A 25,438-nucleotide genomic window follows, 5' to 3' on the forward strand; every position below is an offset into this window, starting at 1 on the left:
ATAAAGCGCCTTATCAGAAGTTCAAAGCGCGTGACAACAATACATGTATACAAAATTCATACAATCACTGTCAGATTCAAACAACACATCATGCACATCTCACATCCCCAGACTCTATACTAAGGAACTATCCGTAGTGTTGTTGGAACAAGTGAGTTTTCAAATTGGACTTAAAAGATGAAATGGATGGAGAGTGACGTAATTGAAAGGGGAGTGAATTCCATAACTGAGGTCCATAATACGAAAACGTGCGGAAGCCATGAGCCTTGCGTTTAAAGCGACCTTGACAGAGAAGTCGAGCATCATCAGAAGAACGAAGGGTGCGAGAGGGAGTGTAGAGAGAGACCAGTTCAGAAAGATAGGCAGGTGCCGATTCAGAGATGATATTGTAGCAGAAGCAGGCAGCTTTATACCTAATACGTTCAGATACAGGAAGCCAGTGAAGTTCTTTCATGAGAGGAGTGCAGGGTTGTCGATGCTGTGCTCTGAAAATGAGACGTGCAGCAGAGTGTTGTACTTTTTGCAAGGGTTGGAGAGTGGAGTCAGGGCAGCCTATGAGAAGGGAGTTGCAGTAATCTAGTCTGGACAAAATGCAGGATGTAACGAGAGTTTTAGTGGCATCAACAGTGAGAAATCTATCTATATATCTATCCATCCATCTATCCACCTATCTATCTATCTATCTATCTACCCATCCATCCATCTATCTATCTATCTATCTATCTATCTATGGTGCACCCATTGCACCTCGGTATAAGCAGACATAACGTATGTATGTTTTCTCGCTGAACAGCAGGGGAACGTATACTGTGTGTACTGTCAGCGTATACGGTAGTATGGTTCGTAGCGATGTCTCCGATGACTGATGAGGAGTGACAGTCAGTATAAAACTGTTACCGGAAACAGATAGATTACGGGGGCCCGGGTGGCTCAGGTGGCAGAGCACTGGACTTGTGATTGAAAGGTCGCTGGTTCGAATCCGGGCCGGGACGGCACGGGTCAACTCTATGTGCAGACCCAGAGACGGTATTCATCTTCCACCCCATGTGAGAGAGAGAGAGAGAGAGAGAAAGAGAGAGAGAGAGAGAGAGAGAGTGAGAGACGTGTGATTAGGAATAGCCAGACCTCGGAAGTTTAGTTTTTGAAATATGCGAATTTTTTCTTTTACTGCGAGTTTCCGTTTTTTACGTGTGACGTCACGTCAATCTATCTATGTAAAGAGACCGTATACGTTCAGTTGGTAGTTCCAATAAGGATTTTTCGCTGATACCACCAGAAAGTATACGCTGAACGTACAGAGCGTATACTGTGAGCTGCTGTGTAGCGGGCCCAGGACTGTATGTTTTGTGCCGTCTGAGCGATGTGCAATCAATCAATCTATCTATCTATCTATCTATCTATCTATCTATCTATCTATCTATCTATCTATCTATCTATCTATCTATCTATCTATCTATCTATCTATCTATCTATCTATCCATCAATCTATAGATCTATCTAACAAATCAGTTGCTTTTTTTCTGTTATTTAGTTACTTTCTTTAAGATATTAAAAAGCTTAGAAACATAGAACTCAATAGTAACGTTTGCGAATGGAAGCTGTTGCGTAACCTACATCATTACTGGTTGGTCCGGTGTCAGAATAATGTGACTGGGTGAGACATGAAGCCTGTGCTGCGACTTCTGTCTTGTGTGTGGCGCACGTTAAATGTCAAAGCAGCACCGCCCTGATATGGCCCTTCGTGGTCGGCTGGGCGTTAAGCAAACAAACAAACAAACAAACAAACAAACAAACAAACAAACAAACCTACATCATTGTAAAAGCAAAGTTAAAATATGGGTAGTGTCTATCTTTTTAAAATGTGCACATAAACAGTTCTTATATTATTGTAGAAACATCACTTTATTTTAATAGTGTTCATGACTGACAAGTCAAAGCTCTTTGAGATTAGGAACCAGGTATTTTGGTGGACATTTTTATCTATGCCTATACAATTTTGCCAGGAAAGACCCTTTTGTCAATCGTGGGATCTTTAACGTGCACACCCCAATGTAGTGTACACGAAGGGACCTCGGTTTTTCGTCTCATCCGAAAGACTAGCACTTGAACCCACCACCTAGGTTAGGAAAGGGGGGCAAAAATTGCTAACGCCCTGACCCAGGGTCGAACTCGCAACCTCTCGCTTCTGAGCGCAAGTGCGTTACCGCTCGGCCACCCAGTCCAATTCAAAGACCAATGGAAAAAACAATGACACATGCAACAAACAAACCAACAAGGCGGAAATAGAAACTAACCCTGAGAGGGGGAAAAGGGGAAAATCCTATTGGACTAACAATAACATTAACAATAACAATAACAATAACAGCACGTTATTGTCCATTAAGATATTACATACAAATGGAAAATGTTCTTCGGCACACCCTGCCTGCCTGTAAACAATTATAACAACAATTGTATGGGACAACACACATAAAACATAAAACATAGGTTCACGTATGTAATAACAAGGAATAACACTGACCTAACGTTCTGTCCGTGTCAATCAAAGGAGAAGCATGTTCAATTGACCAATGTAAGGAGCGGAAGTAGTTACGTTGCGTGATGTTTACACGTTCTCAATGATTTTGTTTGCATGGAAGGCCATGGCACTTCCTATAGTACCGACGCCATGACTGGAAAATGCGTGCACAATTTTCATACATGGTAGCACCTATGGAACCTACAGCAATACGTCACGCTCATAAGATAATTGCCTATGTCATTTTTTGATGTTTTGAGAAAAACGCAAAAAAATGTCTTTGGTTTCTGAACAATCTGCCTATTTCACTTTAGTTATATAAGTTGCAAACTGCCTATCTTGAGCGGTGATGACAGCTGGATAAACGTGAGATAAAGAGCTGACAACAACATTTTCAATCAGCAAAACTCCTTAACAACCCACAAAGAGCTTTTGCATACTTTCCCATTCTCAAAACAAGTCTTCCTGTATCATAAAGAAAAAGTGCCTAACTCAAGAAACCAGATCGGCAGTTTTGCTTACGTTACCGTGGCAATGGTTTCCGATGGTCTGAGAGTTTGTACTCTCTAACACATGATAGATATACCCTTCCAGTAGCTTCCCCTGTAGTTTCACTACAGAAATGCCTAACACTGAGATAGGTATTTTTCTTATGAGCGTGACGATTTATTTCAAAACGGATCTGGTAGTGATATATTCCAGTAGACTGGGGATCAAGAGGAAGTTGAGGCGGCAATGTGGCGAACGCATTTTTCAATCAAACTAATTGGAATTTTGGTCAAACATTCTTTGAACCGGTCCGGATTGTGGGATTGCATTTTAGCTTCAAAACGTAAGGATGGAGCGCGTCTCCCGTCTCCCTGCACAGACCCCCTTGGGGTTTCAGCCACGCTTCAGTCGTCTATCCATTTGGAAGTTTTATTGACTTTCTTGCAAGGAGACGAACACTGCCATTTTGTGACGATTTAATTTGTATCATTGTCCTGGCAGCTTAGCTTAAAACGGAATAGGCCGAAGTAAGCGAGGCAGAAGTACCTGAAGAGATCCCGGTATTGTTAGAAAAAAAAGTATAAACTATATGGTCCGACACTTGAAAGATATACGTCAAAAACCAACTTGGAACACACACACACACACACACACATACACACGTACGCGCACACACACACACACACACACACACACACACACACACACACACACACACACACACACACAGAAAAAGAGCGACTGAGAGAGAGAGAGAGAGAGAGAGAGAGAGAGGGAGAAAGAGAGAGAGCGAGAGAGAGCGAGAGAGACTGAGAGAGAAAGAGAGAGAGAGAGAGAGAGAGAGAGAGAGGGAGGGAGACAAAGAGAGATAGAGAGAGCGAGATAGGGGAGAGAGAGAGAAAGAGCAAGGGAGACAGAGAGAGTGAAAGATAGGGAGAGAGCGAGAGAGACAGAGAGAGAAGAGTTGGGAGAGCTAGAAAGAGAGAAAGAGAGAGAGAGAGAGAGACAGAGAGAGGAGAAAGAGAGATAGAGAGAGCGAGAGAGACAGAGAGAGAGAAGAGAGAGAGAGAGAGAGAGAGAGAGAGAGAGAGAGATATGTAGACAGACAGCCAGCCAGCCAGCCAGCCAGCCATACAGATTCATATAGACAGGAACAGACCCAGACACACACAAACAACCTGGAGGGGTTGGGAGTAGAAAATGACATGCTATAACTAATACATATATATGATGTACACCAGCCCTAGGAAACCCGTAGGTCAAATTAAAGAAGCCAAACATTATACATTATTAAACAACAGACAGCGGCAGAACACGGGGTTTCTCTCACCTCCTCGTACTAGAAGACCTCTTATTCGCACGTCAGGGCGGTCCAGAATCCTATCCGAGCCGACGTTCGTGCGGGTGGTAGCGATATAATCACCGAAGTTATGGGAATGGTGCAGGCACCGTACCGGACTCTGTGTTGTGTGTAATGCAGGCACCAGGCTGGGTTGTGTCTTTATTGCAAGACAGCGCACGTAATCCAGTTTACCGCTTCAGTCTCTCTCTCCCTCTCTCTGTAAAGGAATTATTGCAGACTGAGAACATGAACTTGGTCTTGGTGTCGAGATCGGTCTGCTGAGTCTGGTCACGGTGATTTAACACACGATGACATCGATAGTCTAGACGTAAATTCGATTAGGAAATCTTGATGTGTATTTTTTCTTCCGTGCGAAGGCGGAGAGAGGTTGGGCGGGTTCAGAAGACAGCAATGATGACGACAGCCGTCAATTCTGTGGATAAGAATAGAAAAGGACATGACATTAAAACGTGTTTTTGAATCAAGAGTAAGTCTTTAAACAAGGCAATGTTCTATTGTTTGTATACGCCATAAATGTTTCTCACACGAGCGATATACAATGACTAATCACTAATCAAGCGGTGAAGAAAGTTTGATGACAGTTTGATATAATCAAAATGTGATAACACCTCACTCAAGGAATGTCAAAGCAACCAGTATGTTGTTACTTTCGAAAGTTGAACCTTTTAGTGTTGAAAAGTGGTAGAACATACATATACACACATGATCGTAACGAAAGGATAACTTTATGTGAATAAGTGTGTAACTATATAGATCATGTTTATCCGTATCCGTCACCGGCTTGGATTCAAACCTTTGACCCTAGGATCACAAGTCCGTGGGTCTACTGAATGAGCTACCGGGCCCCATAGGTCTTACCCTAGATTGCCAGTGACGTGTTTACTCTAGTGTGTGTGTGTGTGTGTGTGTGTGTGTGGGGAGGGGGGTGGAGGGGGGGGTAGATTTAATGTGTTGGCATCTGGTATGAGTACATCTATCATCGCGTGTCTGCGACACAGGAAAATGAGAGGAAGATGTTCAACAATTAAATATCGATTAGGATCAGTAATGATGCGGACAGACGTAGAGTACAGCGTGTTCCATTTGTGCATGCAGGCGAACAGAAAGAGAGAGAGACAGAGAGAGAGAGAGAGAGAGAGAGAGAGAGAGAGAGAGAGAGAGAGAGAGAGAGAGAGACGTAGAGAGAGTGCTGTTCATGAAATGAACTCGTGACCGCTCGTCGTTTCCATGGCAACTCAACGCCTCTGGATACCATAATCAAACTTGCGTGTAACTGGCAACATACATGTTATATGGGAGAGAGTGCACGTAAGCATTCATGAGAGAGAGATAGAGAGAGAGAGATAGAGAGAGAGAGAGACACAGAGAGAGAGAGAGAGAGAGACATAGAGAGAGAGACAGAGAGAGAGACACACACTCACACACACAGACACAGAGAGACAGAGACAGAGACAGAGATGAACAGACTAATAAGCCTTTATAGAAATGCATTATGTCAGACGGACAAAGGCAAAGGCACGCACACGCACGCGCACACACACTCACACACACACACACACAGACACACCACACGCACACACACACACACACACAGACACACCACACACACACAGACACACCACACACACACACACACACACACACACACACACACACACACATTGTGGTTGCTGAGTAAAAAAAAGGGCTGTTAATTGCTCTCGTGCAGGATCGATAAAAGACCACCCAACAGTCTGCCATGGAAACTGAATATGTGTTAGAGGGGAAGAGAGGAGGAGGAAGAGGAGGAGGAGAAGAAGGAGGAGAGATCTCCTTTTAACATCATCCTTCGCCGCAGATGTGCACACATTCGTCTCATTACACAAAGGTCTATCAAATTATGAATACCCTCATACATACGCAATACACAGCACAATGAACACCGAAAAAAGGACCCCCACGTTAGAATTGAATTGAAGATGGGTTCAGCCAGAACACTGCCGTGATGGCAACATCTTCTGTAAATGAAACTTTGTCTGGGGCCGAAATTGAATCTGACTTCCATTGGTGCTGGTAGGACGCTAACGTACGACAGATGGATTTCAGGAGTTCGGTTAAATTATCTCATCCAGACAGATTTCTTCTCGCTGAAAGTCTGTGTCTCTGGGAATAATACTCTTTTCTCAGAGGGATAACGGACGTTGTCCAGACCTTTAGTTGCGGTGGCCCAAGATTCGCATGTGAACGGAACATTATACAAATGAGCAAATAATCTATTTGTTTAAAAATAAAGTTTTTAAACTAAAGCAAATCAAACAAGTTCAAATACTTAAGTACATAAATAGAAAAGGTGGCCAATCAACAAGTTCATCTGAAACAGAATCAAATTGGGTCGCTATACAGCTAGCGACCATTGGCGGACTAACATCCAGCATGCCACCCTGGCTGATTATCAAATAAAGCTAGTACCGAAACTTTCAAGCAACTAAACAAAAACAAAAACAAAAACAAACAAACAATTAATGATAACAACCAAATCAGACTGAGCAAAGTCGAAGCGAGACTTTTGAAGTCACACATCAGAGAAATTACTACGAGAAAAACAAGAAAGTCAATGCCCCAACCAATCGTAACCGCGCCGCACACAAGTCAAAAACCTAAACCTCAAAACAAAAGCTGTACTGACAGGAGAAGGATAAGTCCTGATGAAAACCACTGACAGGTCATCGCGCATCAAAGACAGGACAGTCCCTGTAATATGCAATGACTGTTTGTCATTGGCTTAACCCTGATCCACAAACACAACAGACCTACCAGGACGCCCAGTAAAACAATACGCAGGCTGCAAGCACATCAAAAGAACTCCTGCAGGGGTTAAGCATAGGACGGACAGAAAAAAAGGCGAAAGCCCGAGGCTTGCCTTCTTGTTGTTTGTGGAATCGCTGCAATTCATCCAAGATAATTGCTGCCGTGTGTGATGCTCGGGGAATGTCAATCCTTATTTATCTCGAAGGGACGTGCTAGTTTGTAAAACAAAACAAAAAGAAGGGGACTAAACCCATCCTATTAAACAACAGAGAACAAGGGAAAAAATACCTCAATTCAATAACAGATAAAGGAAACAGAATCAAAAAGGAAGACGAAAAAGGAAAGAAAAACGTTCACACAAAAAAGACGGCAAAGGTGAACAAACAGAAAAGAGACACCCAGAAGATAAAAACAACCCAGAGGTTAGTTGTAAAAATGTTTTGCCGTGGAGGTGAAGTCATTAAGCGGTTAACTGATCAGCTAGTTCACACTCGCTAAACTAATTATCTTTCCGGTGGCTTGGAATGGAACTCACCCCTTTCCCAGCCATCCCTGTCCGGAAGGAATTCGTTCTTAAGGCTGGCTGCGGTTGCCAAAGTGCACCTTTTTTCAGGGAACAATAATCAGAACGAACTAATCGAGAGTGCGTGCACCGATTAGCCCGTTGAAAGCGACATATCTGAAATTACAAAAACACTCCGAATGCATTTTTGGCTTCAACTGGTAGCTAGAGAATTCACCTCATTTCAGAGAGTGATAATTAACGAAAAGGGAGTTGGATGCTTAAAGCGACAGACTTCACATTACAAGAACTTCTCTGAACGAGTTATCTGTGGTTGTTGGCTGCTGGGTACGGAATTCTCAAACTGTGCGAGACGTATACACGCTTTGCATTTACATCTTGTTCTCAGCTTTCTCCACCGGGTTCCAAAAGGCACCTAATTGCGAGACACAAATAAACCCAGCTATACAAGGCCGTTCTCAATTACTATGTTTTACGCCTAGGTCGGTGGTTGCAAGGAGCGTCTAGTTTCTGCGGATTCTACAAGAATCAGCCGTTACTGATTGGGATGTACCATGCCGTTAGCCCTCAGAAAGCAACGGCAAGAACGTTGCTTGCAAGGCCGTGCTTGGACATCGAGTTCTTCAAACAAGGTTGGCAGGTCAATGGTGAGAAAGAATAAATAGATCTTAGAGCGCAAAAAAATAAAAGAAACAAAACACAAACCAACAAAACAAAACCCACAAAGACACACAGACAATCAAACAATAAAAACATTTTAAAAAATAAAACCGAAAGAAAGACATAAACAAATCAACAAACAAACAAACAAGTCAACAGACCAACCAGGTCGAGTCAAAGATGGACAAACGGAAGAAAAAAACGAGTGGACGAATAAAGAGAGGTTATATATCTATATAATTCTTAAATCAATAAATACCATTACGGAATAAGAACCAAATTTGCAAGTTAATTACAAAAATACAATTATAAATATCCTATATACGTGAGACAATTATACTCGCCGCTGCAACCTCGCCCAAGAAAGACATACGCCGCACTGTACGGTGGTTCCCAAATGAACAAACGGAGCGTGCAGATACAGTTGCTTTGCATCTGTTTCCCGTTTCAAACAACTCATCTGCCTCAGATTACAAGCCTGTACTGAATGCATCCTCTTCATCCTTTGGTTACCAAGCGCACTTCATTTTGACATAACTATATTCGGAACACATATTGAAAGGGCGAATGCCTGTTTCAGTTCCCATGTGTCAGTTCCCATGTGTGATACTCAGAGTACAAGCAAAGTAATTGCTTTGAATGACCGAGAGAACCATGCAGCTACCTCGTCAGAATAAAAAGACAAACAAGATGTGTAGGTTATTGGAACGTTCAATCATAGTTTTGTTTTGTCAATAATTAAACGTTCCAATACCCTATACGTATAATTCTTTTTTTGTATTCTGAATTTTGGAACGTTTTGGATTTCAGTTACCTTGTCGTCGTCGAAAAGTATGAGTTATAATACAAATATGAATAACCGAATTTAAGTTACTCCATGGAAAGCACTACAAACTGAAATGGAGTAGTGTACATAGTGTAACGAAGCCGTGTTTGAGGACGGAGTGTCAGAACTGTAACCGTTGCAGCATCAAAAACAAATATATTTTGAATGACCTATTCCCCCACCCCTGCATAAAATAGGTAAGAAGTTTTTAAATGCGTTTTGTTTGGACGGAACGATCATAATGTGTCTGTTCTGTAACTGTCTGTGGCAGTGTCAAAAGGTGCGCGCTGACATCTCACTGCATTTTATTTTTTCAAGGATATACAGATCATAAGTATAACTAACAAGTCGCGTAAGGCGAAATTACTACATTTAGTCAAGCTGTGGAACTCACAGAATGAAACTGAACGTAGTCCGCCGCTAGTGCAAAAGGCAGTGAAGGTAACGAGCCTGTTTGGCGCGGTAGCGGTTGCGCTGTGCTTCATAGCACACTTTACTGTACCTCTCTTCGTTTTAACTTTCTGAGCGTGTTTTAATCCAAACATATCGTATCTATATGTTTTTGGAATCAGGAACCGACAAGGAATAAGATGAAATAGTTTTTAAAACGATTTCGGAAATTTAATTTTGATCATAATTTTTATATTTTTAATTTTCAGAGCTTGTTTTTAATCCAAATATAACATATTTATATGTTTTTGGAATCAGAAAATGACGAAGAATAAGATGAAATTGTTTTTGGATCGTTTAATAAAAAAATGATTTTAATTACAAGTTTCCGATTTTTAATGACCAAACTCACTCATTAGTTTTTAAGCCACCAAGCTGAAATGCAATACCAAACCCCGGCCTTCGTCGAAGATTGCTTTGCCAAAATTTCAATCAATTTGATTGAAAAATGAGGGTGTGACAGTGCCGCCTCAACTTTTACAAAAAGCCGGATATGACGTCATCAAAGGTATTTATCGAAAAAATGAAAAAAACATCCGGGGATATCATACCCAGGAACTCTGATATCAAATTTCATAAAGAGCGGCCCAGTAGTTTAGTCTGAATCGCTCTACACACACACACACACACACAGACAGACAGACACACACGCATACACCACGACCCTCGTCTCGATTCCCCCCTCTATGTTAAAATATTTAGTCAAAACTTGACTAAATATAAAAAGGAAAGCATGGTAAGCTAAGTTACACCAAACAAGAATACGTATCGTATTTTGTGGTACACATCGTGTATTCACTAACTTTTAAAATTACGTTTCAGTGCGCAAACATTAGCGTTGTCCAAAGACATAATGCATGAATATCGTTTAGACGTGTCGTTTACGGTTGGATTGTCAACGATAAGTTGAAGACCTTCTGTCAAAAAGACAACGGAACCAATGACAATTGATTCTAACATTATATCAGACCGCAAAGTGAAAAGCACCTGAAAAAACCCACAACAGCAGCAGACATAACAACAAAAACAACAACAACAATAAGAAAAACAAACAAAAAAGAAACAAAAACAAAGGAGGAAAACAAATTAAACCCTCCCTTCCACTATATCCCAAAGACCACCCGCGACCCCTCGACATCATTTCAAGAAAATAACATCTTGAGAAACTCATCTATGCATCAGTGCACATGTAAGTACCGATATGAGAACATGGGAATAACGAGAAAACGCAGGTATGGCTTCTATCATCTTAACTATCACAGCTGAACTCCATTAACTGGCAAAAGCTTTCCAAACGAACTCATTCAAGCGTTGTTGTTTTGTCGTTGATGTGAAACACGTATTAAGGCAGTTACATTTGTAATACAGACACATTCATTCGGAGAGAAAGAGAGAGAGAGAGAGAGAGAGAGAGAGAGAGAGAGAGAGAGAGAGAGAGAGAGAGAGAGAGAGAGAGAGAGAGAGAGAGAGAGAGAGAGAGAGAGAGAGAGATTTGTTTGTTTGCTTAACGCCCAGCCGACCACGAAGGGCCATATCAGGGCGGTGCTGCTTTGACATATAACGTGCGCCACACACAAGACAGAAGTCGCAGCACAGGCTTCATGTCTCACCCAGTCACATTATTCTGACACCGGACCAACCAGTCCTAGCACTAACCCCATAATGCCAGACGCCAGGCGGAGCAGCCACTAGATTGCCAATTTTAAAGTCTTAGGTATGACCCGGCCGGGGTTCGAACCCACGACCTCCCGATCACGGGGCGGACGCCTTACCACTAGGCCAACCGTGCCGGTAGAGAGAGAGAGAGACTGAGAGAGATGATGATAATTAGTTTTAACGTCCTCTTAGAACCATTTGGCCTATCTTGGGACAGGTAGAGTTAATATGCTTTATGTGGGGACAAGACACTGGACAAACATGCAAACAGAGAACACATATGATCGTGTTATATATCTGGAGGTCCTGTTGCGATATTTCAAAATGGGGATGGAAGTAATGATTGTGTACGCGGAATGTGGTTGGACTGGAGCGGTTTTGTAGGCTTATTTGCTTTTTATGTATGTAGAATATGTTTGTATGTGTGGCTGAATAAGTTACAAACAAAAACAAAAACAAAAAAAAAACAAAACAAAAAATTAAAAAAAATAAATAAAATAAAATTCATGTAAAAGGAAAATATTGAAGCAACTTGCTAAAAAATATATCAGAATGGGGAACTTAAGTTCAGGTAGGAGGGCAGTATGTGCTTAAGCCTTGTTTGATCAATTGAGTATAGCTATGCTTTGTGTTTTAGACGCTTTAGTTGTTGGGCGTGGGAGGGGGGGGGGCTGAGAGAGAGAGAGAGAGAGAGAGAGAGAGAGAGAGAGAGAGAGAGAGAGAGAGAGAGAGGGAAAGAGGAGAGAGAGAGAGAGAGAGAGAGAGAGAGAGAGAGAGAGAGAGAGAGAGAGAGAGAGAGAGAGAGAGAGAGAGAGAGAGAGAGAGATTTTGCGATCGAAAGCACTCAAAAGGGGCAATATACTGCAATGTAAATAGTAACAACAGTACCCTGCACATAATTTTTGCAAGCTTAGTGCCATTTGGTGCATTAAGCAATAAAGCCTGACTATAGTTTCCACATGTTGTATTAAATACACAATAGCCTGCACCTGTCTGGCGGCAAAGCCAACATGACAACAGGTGTTCTTCCTGGTGTATTAAGCACACTAATTGAATTCATAAATGTGCCACCGGCGAGAGAGAACTTGGTCCTTGTTTATGCTCCTTGCGTCTTTGTTTTAATTTCAAGCGCACTCAAACAGTGCTTTCTTTTTCGTTGTTTCTTTGTAGTTGTGTGCATCTTTTAGCACCTGCTTTTTTGCTATGATAAGAATTGTTTCGTCATCGTGAAGTCTCTTCTTCAAGATGATGATGATGATTATGTTGTTGTTGTTGTTGTTGTTGTTGATGTTGTTTGTGTTGTTTGTGTTGTTGCTGTTGTTGTTGTTAATACTGATGTTCTCGATGACGATAATGAAGAGGAGAAGGAGGAGCAGGAGGGCCACGACGACACGATGATGATAGTGATGATGATTATGCTGCTGTTGCTGCAGATGATGGTGATGAATATAATAATGACAATGGTGACGAAGATGATGACGATGTTAAGGAGAAACTATATATGTTCATGTTGCTGCTGTTGATAATGTCTTGCAATTGACAATCACGTTTTCTCTTGACACATTAGACAATCCACTACATAAGACAACAACGACAGCTGCTGACGAAAAGCTGGTTTGGCATACTGAGTTACTCCGCTTTATTCTCGAAACTCAACCAATCTCGCTTATCTCGCCCAGTCTACGAAGCCAGCGGGTGTTTTAGCAAAACTCCCTGTTCAGGGTTGGGTGTATGAACACTTCAGACCGTTACTAAAAAGCGTATATGTGCGTGATTATCAGCTTGTGTCGCGATCCTTTGCCGGGAGAAATTGGACAGAGGGCTGGGGAGAAATAATACACACACAAATCCATAACCTCTTTCGTTCGCTTCCGACCGGAACCCTCGGTCCCCTGACTTCCTTTTAGTGTCGAAGGCAGCGGAAAAATGTGACAGTCTGAGTGACGATATAGCTTATGGCGTTGCTGTTGTTGTTGTTGCGTGTGAGTGTGTGTGTGTGTGTGTGTGTGTGTGTGTGTGTGTCACAGTGTGAGTGTGAGTGTGTGTGTGTGTGTGTGTGTGTGTGTGTGTGTGTGTGTGTGTGTGTGTGAGAAAGAGAGAGACAGAGAGAGAGAGACAGAGAGACAGAGAGAGAGACAGAGAGAGAGAGAGAGACAGAGAGACAGAGAGAGAGAGACAGAGAGAGAGACAGACAGACAGACAGAGAGAGAGAGAGAAAGAGAGGGGGGATAGAGAGAGAGCGAGAAAGAGAGAGAGATAGAGATAAAGAAAGAGAGAGAGAGAGAGACAGAGAGAGACAGAGAGAGAGACAGAGAGAGAGAGACAGAGAGACTGAGGTTTAGCCATTAATGTGCGCAGCGTAGTAAAACAAATATCCATGGTCATTAATCACAGTGGCAATTAACCTTCTCCTGTTCTGTGCCTCTGGGGTCAGATTTCGAAAAAAACTAACTACACAACGACACGGCATGCATTATCCCACATCGACGGTTTGTTATCTCATCACCTAAACCACCAACCTCACTGCATCACTATCATGCAAAGATGGCGGCCGAGGATCTCTGATCGGAAACAGTCGGGTCGGAGGTCGAAAAGCTTACTGCACAAGTCACGACATTATCACATTGACGGATTATTGTTTTCACCACCTAAACCACCGAACTCACTAAAACACTACCAGACAAAAACGGTGACCGAGATTTAGTTGGGTTTTGGGGTCGGGAAGCTTACTGCACAATACACATTATCCCACATCGACGGTTTGTTTAGTCAAACTGACTGACTAGGTAATGTTTTTGTCCTCTTAGGACCACTTGGCCTATCCTGGGACAGGTAGAGTTTATATGCTATGTGGGGGGACACATAAGCACCCGCCGACATCACTATAGCACTTTCAGACAAAGATGGCGGCCTGGGATCGGTCGACAAAAACAGTGGGATTGGAGGCCAATACATGAAAATATCCCACATTGACGAATTTGTTCTCACCACCAAAGACAAACATGGCGGTCAAGGATCAGTGGGATGGGGGTCGGACAGCTTACTGCACAATACACGACATTATCACACATCGACATATTTTATTGTCATCTTAGCCGCAAACAGCACTAACAAGCAAAGATGGCGGCCGGGGATAAGTTATCAGAAACAGGGGGGTCGGAGATCGAGAAGCTAACTGCACAATACACGACATTATCCCACATCGACATTTTGTATTGTCATCTTAGCCGCAAACAGCACTAACATGCAAAGATGGCGGCCGGGGATAAGTCATCAGACACGGTGGGGTTGGAGGTCGACAAGTCTACGTATACTGCACACTACATGAAATTATCCCACATTGACGGATTTTTTCTCACCACCAAAGACAAATATGGCGGCCAAGGATCAGTGGTATGGGGGTCGGACAGCTTACTCGAAATACACGACATTATCCCACATCGACAGTACAGTTTGTTTTGTCACCTGACATACTAGGTATTTTGTATGTCCTCGTATGACCATTTGGCCTATCTTGGGACAGGTAGAGTTTGTATGCTATGTGGGGGGACACATAGCACCCGCCGACATCACTATAACTCTGTCAGACAAAGATGGCGGCCGAGGATCCGTCAGCGGAAACGGTGAAGTCGGAGATCGACAAGGTTATATGAAGTCTTATATCGCGCGCGTATCTCCAGACTCGGACTCAAGGCGCAGGGATCTATTTATGCCGTGTGAGATGGAATTTTTTACACAATACATCACGCATTCACATCGACCAGTAGATCGCAGCCATTTCGGCGCATATCCTACTTTTCACGGCCTATTATTCAAAGTCACACGGGTATTTTGGTGGACATTTTTTTTTATCTATGCCTATACAATTTTGCAAGGAAAGACCCTTTTGTCAATCGTGGGATCTTTAACGTGCACACCCCAATGTAGTGTACACGAAGGGACCTCGGTTTTTCGTCTCATCCGGAAGACTAGCACTTGAACCCACCACCTAGGTTAGGAAAGGGGGGAGAAAATTGCTAACGCCCTGACCCAGGGTCGAACTCGCAACCTCTCGCTTCCGAGCGCAAGTGCGTTACCACTCGGCCACCCAGTCCTTACTGTACAATACACGACATTATCCCACATCGACATATTGTATTGCCATCTTAGCCGCAAACAGCACTAACATGCATAGATGGCGGCCGGGGATAATTATGAAGTCATCACAAACGGTGGGGTTGGAGATCGAAAAGCGTACTGAACAAGACACGACAATATCACACTGACGGATCGTTTTGTCACCTCACCGCCACCATCACCAGCACTATCAGGCAAAGATGGCGGCCGAGGATCAGTCATCAGTTATAAACAGCGGGAACGGGAGTCAAAAAGCTTACAGTACAAGACACGACATTATCACACTGACGGATTATTTTGTCACCTCACCGCCACCATCACCAGCACTATCAGGCAAAGATGGCGGCCGATCATGGTGGCAAGATTCAGCCATCGGAAACAGAAGGGCCATATAACCTCCCCTTAATGACAACCCGTATTGAACGCTTTATTTCCTTGTTGGGACTACCACTGCCGGTACATGTGTTATATTGCCTTCTGTGTGAGTGGTGTTTTATGAAGATTTGCCGTAACTTCGACAACAAAGTCCTTCTATTCGCGATAATCGAAACACCGAAGACATGTTATAATTCAGTTAAGGTTAAAAGAATTGGTTTGATTCTAGCGTTATTATATTGCTTAGTTTTTGTTGCATCAATCACTTGGGCTTTAGGCGTTAGATTAGGACGGTTCCGCGGCGGAATATTGAAAGTCGTGTGCAATGCTAATGCGATGCGAAGTGCGTTATGTTATAACTGAGTAGAATACGAATATGGGATGTTTAATGCAAATGTGCTCTGCAATGCATAAGGGATCATAAAACTGCATTTGATGGACTTTTTTTTCTCCATGGAATGGTTTCATTCCGCTACATCAAATCGCCTTTTTATGTCCCCTAATAAAATTCTTGCCAGCGACGGCACAAATGGTCCTTACTGCAAACGTCCCTTCCCCCCCCCCCCCTTCTTCCACACAAACGGAGACACGAGAGAGAGACAGAGAGAGAGAGAGAGAGAGAGAGAGAGAGAGAGAGAGAGAGAGAGAGAGAGAGAGAGAGAGAAAGAGAGGGGGGATAGAGAGAGAGCGAGAAAGAGAGAGAGATAGAGATAAAGAAAGAGAGAGAGATAGAGATAAAGAAAGAGAGAGAGAGAGAGAGAGAGAGAGAGAGAGAGAGACAGAGAGACAGAGAGACAGAGAGACAGAGAGACTGAGGTTTAGCCATTAATGTGCGCAGCGTAGTAAAACAAATATCCATGGTCATTAATCACAGTGTCAATTAACCTTCTCCTGTTCTGTGCCTCTGGGGTCAGATTTCGAAAAAAACTAACTACACAACGACACGGCATGCATTATCCCACATCGACGGTTTGTTATCTCATCACCTAAACCACCAACCTCACTACATCACTATCATGCAAAGATGGCGGCCGAGGATCTTTGATCGGAAACAGTCGGGTCGGAGGTCGAAAAGCTTACTGCACAAGTCACGACATTATCACATTGACGGATTATTGTTTTCACCACCTAAACCACCGAACTCACTAAAACACTACCAGACAAAAACGGTGACCGAGATTTAGTTGGGTTTTGGGGTCGGGAAGCTTACTGCACAATACACATTATCCCACATCGACGGTTTGTTTTGTCAAACTGACTGACTAGGTAATGTTTTTGTCCTCTTAGGACCACTTGGCCTATCCTGGGACAGGTAGAGTTTATATGCTATGTGGGGGGACACATAAGCACCCGCCGACATCACTATAGCACTTTCAGACAAAGATGGCGGCCTGGGATCGGTCGACAAAAACAGTGGGATTGGAGGTCAATACATGAAAATATCCCACATTGACGAATTTGTTCTCACCACCAAAGACAAACATGGCGGTCAAGGATCAGTGGGATGGGGGTCGGACAGCTTACTGCACAATACACGACATTATCACACATCGACATATTTTATTGTCATCTTAGCCGCAAACAGCACTAACAAGCAAAGATGGCGGCCGGGGATAAGTTATCAGAAACAGGCGGGTCGGAGATCGAAAAGCTAACTGCACAATACACGACATTATCCCACATCGACATTTTGTATTGTCATCTTAGCCGCAAACAGCACTAACATGCAAAGATGGCGGCCGGGGATAAGTCATCAGACACGGTGGGGTTGGAGGTCGACAAGTCTACGTATACTGCACACTACATGAAATTATCCCACATTGACGGATTTTTTCTCACCACCAAAGACAAATATGGCGGCCAAGGATCAGTGGTATGGGGGTCGGACAGCTTACTCGAAATACACGACATTATCCCACATCGACAGTACAGTTTGTTTTGTCACCTGACATACTAGGTATTTTGTATGTCCTCGTATGACCACTTGGCCTATCTTGGGACAGGTAGAGTTTGTATGCTATGTGGGGGGACACATAGCACCCGCCGACATCACTATAACTCTGTCAGACAAAGATGGCGGCCGGGGATCCGTCAGCGGAAACGGTGAAGTCGGAGATCGACAAGGTTATATGAAGTCTTATATCGCGCGCGTATCTCCAGACTCGGACTCAAGGCGCAGGGATCTATTTATGCCGTGTGAGATGGAATTTTTTACACAATACATCACGCATTCACATCGACCAGTAGATCGCAGCCATTTCGGCGCATATCCTACTTTTCACGGCCTATTATTCAAAGTCACACGGGTATTTTGGTGGACATTTTTTTTTTATCTATGCCTATACAATTTTGCCAGGAAAGACCTTTTTGTCAATCGTGGGATCTTTAACGTGCACACCCCAATGTAGTGTACACGAAGGGACCTCGGTTTTTCGTCTCATCCGGAAGACTAGCACTTGAACCCACCACCTAGGTTAGGAAAGGGGGGAGAAAATTGCTAACGCCCTGACCCAGGGTCGAACTCGCAACCTCTCGCTTCCGAGCGCAAGTGCGTTACCACTCGGCCACCCAGTCCTTACTGTACAATACACGACATTATCCCACATCGACATATTGTATTGCCATCTTAGCCGCAAACAGCACTAACATGCATAGATGGCGGCCGGGGATAATTATGAAGTCATCACAAACGGTGGGGTTGGAGATCGAAAAGCGTACTGAACAAGACACGACAATATCACACTGACGGATCGTTTTGTCACCTCACCGCCACCATCACCAGCACTATCAGGCAAAGATGGCGGCCGAGGATCAGTCATCAGTTATAAACAGCGGGAACGGGAGTCAAAAAGCTTACTGTACAAGACACGACATTATCACACTGACGGATTATTTTGTCACCTCACCGCCACCATCACCAGCACTATCAGGCAAAGATGGCGGCCGATCATGGTGGCAAGGTTCAGCCATCGGAAACAGAAGGGCCATATAACCTCCCCTTAATGACAACCCGTATTGAACGCTTTATTTCCTTGTTAGGACTACCACTGCCGGTACATGTGTTATATTGCCTTCTGTGTGAGTGGTGTTTTATGAAGATTTGCCGGAACTTCGACAACAAAGTCCTTCTATTCGCGATAATCGAAACACCGAAGACATGTTATAATTCAGTTAAGGTTGAAAGAATTGGTTTGATTCTAGCGTTATTATATTGCTTAGTTTTTGTTGCATCAATCACTTGGGCTTTAGGCGTTAGATTAGGACGGTTCCGCGGCGGAATATTGAAATTCGTGTGCAATGCTAATGCGATGCGAAGTGCGTTATGTTATAACTGAGTAGAATACGAATATGGGATGTTTAATGCAAATGTGCTCTGCAATGCATAAGGGATCATAAAACTGCATTTGATGGACTTTTTTTTTCTCCATGGAATGGTTTCATTCCGCTACATTAAATCGCCTTTTTATGTCCCCTAATAAAATTCTTGCCAGCGACGGCACAAATGGTCCTAACTGCAAACGTCCCTTCCCCCCCCCCCCCTTCTTCCACACAAACGGGAGACACGAGAATAAGCATGAAGGGCTGGAGTAGTTTCAGGTCTGCACAATACTGCCGTCAAAACCGTATTTTCGTTATGTTACGTTAACTTTGATCGGTTATCCCTGCATGAACAGTGAGTGTTCAACATTATTTGCTCATAATTATGCGTTCTTCGGCGAAGGGCAAAACTACACAGTGGTGAATCGAAACGCTGAAGGCCTTACTTAATAGACGTGGAGCGGAACTCCCTTACGCTTGCAAATCCTCACAGAGTTATTTCCGAAAATCGTCTATTAAGCCCAACGTTGTATGACTTCGCAAAGACTTCGTGAAGTCTTAGTACCAACAATTCAGCGAGCTTCGTGGTGCATACTTTGCAAAGTCGACTTCGCCTTAGTAATATCAGGCTGAAGACGTAAACGTGCACGTTTTTGATTAGTTCAACAAGCTGAATGTACAAAATGAAAATATGTGCGGTAAACTCTTTTTTTCTCTCTCTCCATGATATATGCCAACATCTCATACCAGCAGATGCAAACAGTTGTTTTAGAGTTAGTCTGTATTGTCAGAGCACGACACAAAAGAGCATTATTCCAGTGCTTTTCAAACTACACCCTACCTATTCCATCATTTGACCACAAGGGAGCAAGAACTGAGCAAAAAGAACGAGAGAAGGCTACATTCTGTGGGACCATTGCCCAGGTCGCGCGAGGCCACAGCAGGAGGAAGAGACAAAGATAACATGCTTGGATTAGCGAGACTATGAACCCGCAGACCACCAGAGACCAGGAGCCGGTTTCATGGGCCGTGGTGCACGAGAAAGTTACCAACCGGGTGGGAGCCAGCCGCGGTGTTGGATTGGTTCAAATTGAGATTTGTTGTGATTTCAACAAATCAGACCCCGCGATTTTGTCTCTCCCGTTTGGGTGGCACCCGCTTTGGGTTTGAGCACCTCAGCTCTGGAGTTGGTTTCATGGACTAGCGGTGGTTATACTGGCAAGTCAGACCACGGCTTCGTCACCCGACCGTCCTAACTCGCCGGACCACCGTGATTGTCCGAACGAGATGCTCGGGGAGGGTAGCATTGTAATCGGGCTACTCCACGTGCTAAGAGGCACAGTCCACCGACTTTATTTGTTTTGTGCGAAATCCGATTTTGTCAGATAACTGCATTTCTCTCGCTCAACTGCAGTTGACCGACTGAGTCGCTGGCCAATTGAACACGCCCCAGAACCTAGTCACTTTCATCGACTAGCTTTGCACCTTAACTTTTGATTTGCAGTAAGGCTAGAACCGTAGCAACTTTTGTTATCTCAATTCTATTATCGTTTCATCAATCGTCAATCAAACAGCACGATGGGTTAATGAACAGTTTGATTCATACGATACAAAACAAAACATTCACGAGCGCCTTCAACCATCGTTTTGTGATGTGAACAAAAAGGACTAACCGCAAGCAAATGATTATGATTCATGGCACAAATTGAGCCTTACATCAGTATTTTTCGCTTGCTAGAAAGACAGACACACTGCAACATATTAAACACAAAATCAAGCAATGATTAACTGATGTTAGCTGTGCCCTCTGAAGTTTGAGGTACAATGAACATTTCATGCAACTGGTCTCAAGACTCCGGGGATGAAGAGAGCAACTGACTAGGGGTGAAGGACCAAGAAGAGACGGAATATGACACAAATAAGAGCGGACAAGAAATGGCTTGGGAGACACGGAGAATGTAAGAGATTTGGTCATGTGTGACAGTCAAGCAGGTCTCCGAGGACAGCAGAGAAGAATGACGATTGAGCACCATGTCAAATCCCACACACACACAAACACACACACACACACACACAACGCGCACGCGACCTCGCGCACGCACGTACGCACGCATGCACACACACACACACACACACACACACACACACACACACACACACATACACGCACGCACGCACACGCACATACACACACACACACACACACACACACACACACACATACAGGCGCATCTCGTATATACACTAATTACAAGAGGACCTGTACAGCAACCACAAAATCTTGGGGTAAGGCAAACTGAAAACAAGTCGCGTAAGGCGAAAATACAATATTTAGTCAAGTAGCTGTCGAACTCACAGAATGAAACTGAACGCAATGCCATTTTTCAGCAAGACCGTATACTCGTAGCATCGTCAGTCCACCGCTCATGGCAAAGGCAGTGAAATTGACAAGAAGAGCGGGGTAGTAGTTGCGCTAAGAAGAATAGCACGCTTTTCTGTACCTCTCTTTGTTTTAACTTTCTGAGCGTGTTTTTAATCCAAACATATCATATCTATATGTTTTTGGAATCAGGAACCGACAAGGAATAAGATGAAAGTGTTTTTAAATTGATTTCGACAATTTAATTTTGATAATAATTTTTATATATTTAATTTTCAGAGCTTGCTTTTAATCCGAATATAACATATTTATATGTTTCTGGAATCAGAAAATGATGGAGAATAAGATAAACGTAAATGTGGATCGTTTTATAAATTTTTAATGTTTTTTACAATTTTCAGATTTTTAATGACCAAAGTCATTAATTAATTTTTAAGCCACCAAGCTGAAATGCAATACCGAAGTCCGGGCTTCGTCGAAGATTACTTGACCAAAATTTCAACCAATTTGGTTGAAAAATGAGGGCGTGACAGTGCCGCCTCAACTTTCACGAAAAGCCGGATATGACGTCATCAAAGACATTTATCAAAAAAATGAAAAAAACGTATGGGGATTTCATACCCAGGAACTCTCATGTCAAATTTCATAAAGATCGGTCCAGTAGTTTAGTCTGAATTGCTCTACACACACACACACACACACACACACACACACACACAGACACACAGACACACGCACATACACCACGACCCTCGTTTCGATTCCCCCTCGATGTTAAAATATTTAGTCAAAACTTGACTAAATATAATGATGAATATACCATGGCGTTAGCAGTCAATCATGCTAGTCGCTGGGGACACCAAACATTGATAGCCTAAGCTCATTATACATGACGCCTGTGTGTGTGTGTGTGTGTGTGTGTGTGTGTGTGTGTGTGTGTGTGTGTGTGTGGGTGTGTGTGTGTGTGTGTGTGTGTTGTGTGTGTGTATGTGTGTGTGTGTGTGTGTGTGGGTGTGTGTGTGTGTGTGTGTGTGTGTGTGTGTGTGTGTGTGTGTGTATGTGTGTGTGTGATAGTTAATGTTAGTTTTCGTCTGTCTGTCCGTCTGTCCGCCCTCGTTTGTATCTGCAGCCGTGCTGACTTTATAACAAACAAAAGAGGAATAGCTCGAAAAAGCTTTTGCAATGACAGGTGGGGAAAACAAAAACAATCGCCTTAAATGCATGTACAATCTTCAACACACACACACACACACACACACACACACACACACAGAGACACATACACACACGCACGCACGCACGCACGCACACACACACACACACACACACACACACACACACACACACACACACACAATATTTATATATATATATATATATCATACTCGGTCCGAAGTGCTGACCATATTCATTTTCTGACTAAAGCTTGTCAGCTCTATTGTTTGCCCATTTTGGAATTCGACCCACGTTTTCCCGCATTGTTACAGACTTCTGAAATGTTGATGAAGAAATAGGAGTTGCAGGGTGCAGTCGAAGAAAGAAATGGATCCTGTTGAAAGCTTTGAATCCTGCGTCCCTCCAAATAGATGATACAACTCGCCCACTCAGCTTGCCTTTCTCCTATTACCGATTTCGTTCTGACGATAAAACCACATTTCTCACTTTTCATTTTCCAAGTTTGTGTGTGGGCGCGATTAAAAAGAGTAAGAATACAAAGCGGAGAGAGAGAGAGAAAGAGAGAGAGAGGGAGAGAGAGAGAGAGAGAGAGAGAGAGAGAGAGAGAGAGAGAGAGAGAGAGAGAGAGAGAGAGAGAGAGAGAGAGAGAGAGAGAGAGAGAGAGAGAGAGATTGAGGGAGGGAGAGACAGAGACAGATAAAAACATGGACCGGGGTGGGGTGGGGTGGGCTAGAATGGGGCCGGGATTTGGAGAGAGGTAGACGAAGAAAAGAATGCATGAAGAAGCTAATTCTTTTCCGGAATTTAAAATAGGTCGCTAAAGTTGGTGAAGGCCGTGGTTGCAATTGTGGGGAGTAGGGGGTTGGATTAGAAAGGAAGAAAGTGTCACGTTGCTCAGTTGAAATTGAAGGACGTTAGAAAGAATTGACGAACGCGACAAACAAAATCAACAACAACAAAACAACAAGTCGCCTAAGGCGAAATTACTACATTTCGTCAAGCTGTCGAACTCACAGAATAAAACTGAACGCACTGCATTTTTTCACCAAGACCGCATACTCGTAGTTTCGTCAGTCCACCACTCGTGGCAAAGGCAGTGAAATTGACAAGCCAGAATAGTGTGGTAATGGTCGCGCTGAGCGGGATAACACGCTTTTCTGTACCTCTTTTCGTTTTAACTTTCTGAGCGTGTTTTTAATCCAAACATATCATATCTATATGTTTTTGGAATCAGGAACCGACAAGGAATGAGATGAAATTGTTTTCAAATCGATTTCGGACATTTTATCTTAATCATAATTTTTATATTTTTAATTTTCAGAGCTTGTTTGTAAATCGAATATAGCATATTTATATGGTTTTGGAATTAGAAAATGATAAAGAAAAAGATACACGTAATTTTGGATCGTTTTGTAAAAAGAATAATTTTAATTACAATTTTCAGATTTTTAATGACCAAAGTCATTAATTAATTTTTAATCTCCAAGCTGAAATGCAATACCAATGTCTGGCCTTCGTCGAAGATTGCTTGGCCGAAATTGCAATCAATTGTATTAAACATTGAGGGTGTGACAGTGCCGCCTTAACTTTTACAAAAAGCCGGATATGACGTCATCAAAGACATTTATCGAAAAAATGAAAATATGTCTGGGGATATCATACCCAGAAACTCTCATGTAAAATGTCATGAAGATCGGTCCAGTAGTTTACTCTGAATCGCTCTACACACACAGACACAGACACAGACACACACACACACACACACACGTACACACACACACACACACACACACACACACACACACACACACACACACACACACACACACACACACACACCACGACCCTCGTCTCGATTCCCCCTCTATGTTAAAACATTTAGTCAAAACTTGACTAAATGTAAAAACAAAAATGACGTCTGTGCTTTCATTCTTGAACTTTAAAAACAAAACAAACAAGTTTTAAATAGTGTTACAATCCACCCTGATACGAGATATTCATTTTTCATTGTTGAGAGGTTTTTTTAAACCTATATTTACTTCTCATACAATCGTGCGTTAACGTCATGCCATAGGAATCTCACACTTTTAATTTTCTCTTGTATCAATCAGTTCTTATCACTTTTTCCCCTCAGAAACAGGGACTACAGATAGATTTAGTTGACAAAGGTACATTCCTATTTCAAAACACACAAAACAAAATTAATAAACCAAACCCACAAGCAAGACACAAGAAAACAAGAACAAGGACATGAAAAAAGGACATGAACAAGAAGAAGAACAACAACAACAACAGCACATACGCCAAGTATAATACATGCATACATATAAGTATGCGAAACGAAAACCGTAGCTGCAGTCTAGCTGTCACAACCAATAGACTGAAAACGCAAGGCCTATTTACACAGCTAAATACAGACATATGTTTGCAGGCTGAGACAGTTAAAGAAGACAAATCAGCCTGTACACACTCGCCCACCTTCTCAAAATGGCTCCTCAAGAGAGCTTGTGCACATTAGGCCATGTGCAGTTACATGATAGAATTAGAGCTTTTCTTTTGACCGCCGGCCACTGCCCCCGACCCATTTCCGGTGCGAGTAATCCTGCGCGTTTCAGACCGGAAGTGTGTCAAAAGTCGGGCAAATAAGCTTACAGCCGCTGCGCATGCAATGAAGACATCACGACTTCGATGGAAAATACATCAGCGGAGGGATATTTAGAGACATTTACTGGCTGGTTTGAACGCACTAGAAGGAAATAGGACGCTTGTGTATGTTGTGGATTGCAGAAGAGTAGCTTTCC

General features: G+C 43.0%; 1 protein-coding gene across 1 annotated transcript in view; it reads right to left on the reverse strand.

The window, feature by feature from the left end:
* The window catches only part of LOC138982118 (prolactin-releasing peptide receptor-like), a 105,584-nt gene that overhangs the window by 18,205 nt on the left and 61,941 nt on the right, over nt 1-25,438 (reverse strand). Inside the window, exon 2 of the mRNA XM_070355345.1 lies at nt 4,338-4,782. The gene's annotated coding sequence lies outside the window, so the exon portion shown is untranslated. The remainder of the gene's footprint in view (nt 1-4,337; nt 4,783-25,438) is intronic.

This window comes from Littorina saxatilis, linkage group LG12 (genome assembly GCF_037325665.1).
Source record: "Littorina saxatilis isolate snail1 linkage group LG12, US_GU_Lsax_2.0, whole genome shotgun sequence".
Taxonomy (NCBI): domain Eukaryota; kingdom Metazoa; phylum Mollusca; class Gastropoda; order Littorinimorpha; family Littorinidae; genus Littorina; species Littorina saxatilis.